The following is a 6,850-nucleotide window of genomic DNA, read 5'->3' on the forward strand; positions in this document are numbered from 1 at the left end:
CTGCTTTCAATCTTTCCCAGCATCAGAGTCTTTTCAAATGAGTCAGTTCTTCACATCAGGTAACCAAAGTACTGAAGCTTCAGCTTCAGCATCAGTCCTTCCAACCAATATTCAGGACTGATTTCCTTTAGGATGGACTGGTTGGATCTCCTTGCTGTCCAAGGGACTCTCAAGAGTCTTCTCCAAGACCACAGTTCAAAAGCATCAATTCTTCTGTGCTCAGCCATCTTTATGGTCCAACTCTTACATCCATACATAACTACTGGAAAAACCATAGCCTTGACTAGATGGACCTTTGTTGGCAAAGTAATGTCTCTGCTTTTTAATATGCTGTCTAGATTTGTCTGATCCACTAAGGAAGCAAAAAAGAGATCTCATTCTACACCAGATAACAAACACTAAATCCCATTCTAGACTTCCCTATTCTTCAAGTCCTTTCTGTCATCCTCACATCAGAAGCTTGTCACTTATTTTGCCAACCCAAGTAACTTCTCATTCACCTTGATGGCTGATGGCTCCTCCCCGCCACAACCCCCTACCCAACTCACCTTCTCAGTTCCTACCTATTCCAAACTACCAGGTCTACCCATTCATAGTACAGATCTGCTCTCTTGGCCTCACTGCTAAGTAGCTTGAAGCCCAGCTTCACACCTACCAATTAAGTGTGCAGTTAACATAATGGGTATCTGAGTCCTTCTCAGCAACACAAACCAGCTGGGAGAGTCCCTGAGATTATATTGGGTTGGCAAAAAAGTTCATCCAGGTTTTTTCATACCATCTTAAAGAAAAGCCCAAATGAACTTTTCTATCAACCCAATAGCTTTTAACAGTAATTCTTAATTGGGGATAATATAGCCCCCTTGCAGGAAGATGTTGAAGGCTGGAAATAAATAATGGAAATGCAGCTTCCCCAGTATTACTCCTTCAGATCTCAAATATATTTAAAATATATGAAACCTAAAACTTGGTTGAAAACTCCAGTACTTTGCTACGTTTAATTCAGGACTTTACATGGATTGCCAAGATGTTTCTAAACTTTGAAGTCAACCCCCCATTAGATAAAAAAGAAACATTGATCATGTGCTATAATGCTGGCTGTGTGGTAATTTACTTTAAAATAGACTGGGTCTAGAAGCATCAAAGGAGTACGTCAAGGCTATATATTGTCACCCTACTTATTTAACTTATATGCAGAGCACATCATGAGAAACGCTGGGCTGGATGAAGCACAAGCTGGAATCAAGATTGCCGGGAGAAGTATCAATAACCTCAGATATGCAGATGACACCACCCTAATGGCAGAAAGTGAAGAGGAACTAAAGCCTCTTGATGAAAGTAGAAGAGGAGAGTGAAAAAGTTGGCTTAAAGCTCAACATTCAGAAAATGAAGATCATGGCATCTGGTCCCATCACTTCATGGGAAATAGATGGGGAAACAGTGGAAACAGTGTCAGACTTTATTTTGGGGGGCTCCAAAATCACTGCAGATGGTGAGTGCAGCCATGAAATTAAAAGACACTTACTCCTTGGAAGGAAAGTTATGACCAACCTAGGTAGCATATTAAAAAGCAGAGACATTACTTTGCCAACAAAGGTCCATCTAGTCAAGGCTTCAGTTTTTCCAGTGGCCATGTATGGATGTGAGAGTTGGATGGTGAAGAAAGCTGAGCACCGAAGAATTAATGCTTTTGAACTGTAGTGTTGGACAAGATTCCTGAGAGTCCCTTGGACTGCAAGAGGATACAACCAGTCTATCCTAAGGGAGATCAGTCCTGGGTGTTCATTGGAAGGACTGATGTTGAAGCTGAAACTCCAATACTTTGGCCACCTGATGAGAAGAGTTGACTCATTGGAAAAGACCCTGATGCTGGGAAGGATTGGGGGCAGGAGGAGAAGAGGACGACAGAGGATGAGATGGCTGGATGGCATCACCGACTCGATGGACATAGGTTTGGGTGGACTCTGGAAGTTGGTGATGGACAGGGAGGCCTGGTGTGCTGCAATTCATGGGGTCGCAAAGAGTCGGACATAACTGAGTGACTGAACTAAACTGAGAGGCATCTGTTTAGTATTTGAAATACACTTATCAAGAATACAAACCTCCAGAAGGTTTTAGTAAGAACTTCAAATATGGTTATCAAAATCAACACCAGATGGTTTCTTTATTAGCTGAAGGATTGTTAGAAATCATTTTTCTCTGGTAAAGTAAATGGAATTCAGATATATCATGGGCTAGAAAGACTGTTAGGGCCTCACCAAACTTTCTTGAACCAGAAGAGTAAAGTCAGCAATGTCCTAAATATCCTAATCCTTGGCTCACTCTAGAGCTTTGTTTGGTCGTATGTTCTTCCCACTTCATAGAGGACTGTCATCTGAACCAAACAGAAAGTTAGCACCTCATCATCAGAGTGGCAGTGAATCAGCATTGCAAGAACTTCTCTTTAAGACACCCACAGAAACGCCAAAAGTCAGAGAAACAAGGACCTTCTAAGCTTATAAGACTGCTTCGCTGGTGGCTCAATGGTAAAGAATCTGCCTGCCAAAGCAGGAGACGTGGGTTCAATCCGCAGGTCAGGAATTTTGCCTGGAGAAGGAAACAACAGCCCACTCAAGCATTCTTGCCTGGAAAATCCCATGGACAGAGGAGCCTAGCAGGCTACAGTCCATGGGTCACAGAGTCAGACATAACTTAGTGACTAAGCAACAATAACAGCAAGCTTACAAGAACAGGTAATATGATCATTTTGATGTCTCCTTAACTAATAAAACTGGGAATGTTTGGCAGAATTTGGCCTAAGGCTGTTTTTAATATATTGGGTTGGCCAAAATGTTCATTTAGGTTTATCTGTAACAGCTTACAGAAAACCCAAACCAACTGTTTGGCCAACCCAATAGAATCTCACCTAGTAGAAAGATTGTGGGAGAAATTGGTATATAAGGACTTTTTGAAATTTTAACAAATGGGCCTGAATTTTGCCAAAAGGTCAAACTAGCTAAGATCACTTCAAAAAACCAAGATTTTCTTCCTCTAAACAGAAAAACTTGAGCAGCATTTTTCAAGACAGCACTGGTTCTCTCCCAATTTGACGAATCGTTGGCTCTTTGTGCCAACCTCACAACCTCAGTGAGTTCATACACTCTGAGGAACTGTCGAGGGGTTGAGCTGATCTGAAAGCCTATGACCTTCTAAACCTCCCCTTCATAAAATTTCTAAGCTCTTGGGCACTTCTTTCTCATCACTTCCCAGGACTTGCTCTACTGTGCTTTGTTTTGGAGAAATACAGTGTTCAATATTATTATATTTAATAATCTTAAGAGCATCTTTAAGCTCTAATCCTCAGCTTTCAGTATGCATAAGAATCAGCCCAAGAACTTTCTAAAAATGCATGTGCTATTTCCAAACTTTACTGCCTATATTTCACCATATTTGAGGTAGAACCCCCAAATCTGCATTTTTTCACTTGCACATTCAGGGGACTTGGATGTAAATGGCTTGAAATGATGGTTGAATAAATATCTTCAGAATTTCACTTGGGCTTCAATAGCAATAAGGAGGATCATTCCAGTAGAGAAGTCTAATGAGAATGCTTCTGAACAGCTGTCCCTGAAAGTTTAGGTGTTAATTTTCAGAGAAGGAGGTGACCATTCAATGCATGAAGCCCTTATATGCGTTTATTAAATCTGGAATATATTATGTATTGAATATTACCTGTATTTGCTTTCCTCCCACTATCTAATCTATTTCTTCTCATATCACTATTCCACTTAGGATGTTCTTTTTCTAAGCCCAACACTAAAATCTAGACAATCCTTCCTTTCAAGCATTTTGTTAGGAACTTTTTTGAAGGTTTAAATCTAATTCTGATGTCCCTTTCAAGAAATGGTTCTCAAATATTAGCATGCAAAAATTCACACAGGAAAAAGAAAGATGCTTCCAGAGGTGATGTATCTGGAAGTCTCTATGAAGGCTATAAAAATAACTGGCTTAAAAGAGCCGTTAGTGCTACCCATGCCCCAGGACATAGCGAGCAAACTGAGGAGACAATACTACATGGGGATCATATAATACCAGGCCCTGGCCTCACAGCACCACCACCCTACAACAAGAGTATTCTCTTGGTATCAGAACCACCTGGAATTGCTGAAAGAAATACAGATTCCTGGGATACACTCCAGATCTACTAAATTAGAATCCCTGGGCAATAGGCCCCAAAGATGTATTTTAACAAACATCTTTGGTGATCTTGGTTCCCCTTGTGGCTCAGCTGGTAAAGAATCTGCCTGCAATGAGGGAGACCCAGATTCGATCCCTGGATTGCTAAGATCCCCTGGAGAAGGGAAAGGCTACCCACTCCAGTATTCTGGCCTGGAGAATCCCAGGGACTCTATAGTCCACGGGGTTGCAAAGAGTCAGATGACTGAGCGACTTCCACTTTCACTTGGTGATCTTTACTGACACTAAAGTTTGACTACAACCCTGAAGGGGACTTCTGCAATCAGATTCACACCATTCACAAAAATCTCACCACTGAGTGCCTGTAATTGTACCTATGTGCCTCTTTAAAAGAGTTTTTGTACAGAGAAGTGACATTTAAGTAGAAAGAAATGAAACAACAGTAAATAGATATAATATTGGGACAAAATGCAAACACTGTAGGAGGTTCTGAGTGAGGAAGATTTAACGATAAACAAGCGATTTATAAAGGTACTGTGGATTAACACACTACATTCTAAATAGCTACATTAAAAAGATAATTGTGTTAAGTCGCTTCAGTTATGTATGATTCTTTGAGACCCTATGGACTGGCTCCTCTGTCCACCAGGCTCCTCTGTCCATGGAATTCTCCAGGCAAGATTACTGGAGTGGGTTGCCATTTCCTTCTCCAAAAAAAAAAAAGGTAACTACGGTATTAAAAAGTGCCAAATGCAGCTCATTTTATATAATGTATATTTTTGACAATATAAACATGTCATAAAAACATAGATCCATGACAAACAAAAGGAGTCAATAATCTGTCCATGTACAGAAACTAACCATGGGCTATTTAACAGAAACACGATTGCTAATCACCAAGTATAAAAAGCAAAAGGATAAATACTGTGCCCTGCTGACAGCCATGAACCAGAGCCAGAACTCCCTTTTGAACAAGGCAATTTCCCAGGAGGGAGGAGTTTGCAAAGCACAATTTAGGCTGGTAGGACCAGAAAAGGAGTCAGGGATCAGAACTGGAAGTGCAGGAACACAAATCAAGCTGGTTTCTCCAGCTGAGTTCACCCGTGGATATTACAGCAATAGCGCAGTCAACAACAGCAGAGAGCATGGATACCTGTGGAATGCTCCAGGGTGAAAGGGAGCTCAGATCGTTGAATTGACCCTCTTTGTGTTATAGATAAGAAACCCAGGCATGTAATTTAGCCTCTCTGGCCTTTGATGTCATACCAACTCACTTGTGCCAAGTTAAGACTACAGCCCAGATGATGAAACTTCTCATTCAGTATCCTTTCCTCCATTCCATTTCCCAAAACGTGGCTGCTCTGCCAAGCCATAATAGAAAATAAAATTTTATATAATTTCTCCTTAAAATCATATATAATATAAATCATTTCTTAATGTGAGTCTCAAATATTTACTGAATAACATTTATGTGTGAAATATTGGGTTGACCAAAATATTCATTTGGGTTTCTCCATAGATATTATGGAAAAACTCAAGTGAACTTTTTAGCCAACCAATACTTGTTAAATGTTAGGATTAATCTTTTCTTCTGAAAAACTCAGCAAAGATGTTTCATGAGAGCACGGTTATTATGGTGCAACTTCTATTTCTTGTGTTTTGAACTGTTATTGCATATTAAGATGAGAACAGATTCTGATACCACCACATCTACACTTTGCACCTGCTGTCTTTTGAGATTTTCACAAGAACTGGAAACACATTTCTGGAGGATCTCCCTTAGCAACAATGCTAAAAATTAAGCAAACGACATGTTTTAAAACTGGGCTGATCTATCTGCTATTACCATTACTACTGAAAAGAATGCCCAGGCAAAGGCGGTAACTGAGTTTACTTAGGCATCTTTTCAGGGAGGAAAAGGGGTTCATTTTCAAGCCAGAGAATTCTTCTATAAACTCTACTCAATAGAGCCACACTTTTCAAACTGCACAGAGCCCAAGAGTTCCAGAAATGGATGGTGACTGGGGACAGGGGCCTACAAAGTGGGGGTGTGGATAGAACAAATTCTGGATAACCTGAAACAATTTGTATATTGGGGTCCTACATAAGTTTTCATCCTTTGTTCCCCCAAAAATGATTCTGCTGCTGCTAAAAGAAAAAATCTGAAAATATCACATTAAGTCACCATATACATCAAAAATTTAATTTCAAAGCTACTGTATAACACAGGGAGCCCAGCCCAGTGGTCTGTGACAATCTAGAAGGGTGGGATAGGGTGGGGTAAGAGAAGGTCAAGAGGGAGGGAACATATCTATACTTATGGCTGATTCATGTTGTTGTACACTAGAAACCAGTACACTGTAAAGCAATTATTCTCTAGCTAAAAATAAATTTAAAACATTCTAATTTCATAGAATGGCATACATAAATAATACTTTGTTAACAATTAAAAGCCTTGGTTTACAACTATATTTATTTCATAGATATTTGTCTTCTTTCTCTATATATGAATATATCTTCAGTTCAGTCACTCAGTCATCTCCAAATCTTTGTGACCCCAAGGACTGCAGCATGCCAGGCTTCCCTGTCCATCACCAACTCCTGTAGCTTACTCAAACTCATGTCCATCAAGTTGGTGATGCCATCCAACCATCTTATCCTCTGTCGTCCCCTTCTC

Source organism: Cervus canadensis, chromosome 14 (genome assembly GCF_019320065.1).
Source record: "Cervus canadensis isolate Bull #8, Minnesota chromosome 14, ASM1932006v1, whole genome shotgun sequence".
NCBI classification, from domain to species: Eukaryota; Metazoa; Chordata; class Mammalia; order Artiodactyla; family Cervidae; genus Cervus; species Cervus canadensis.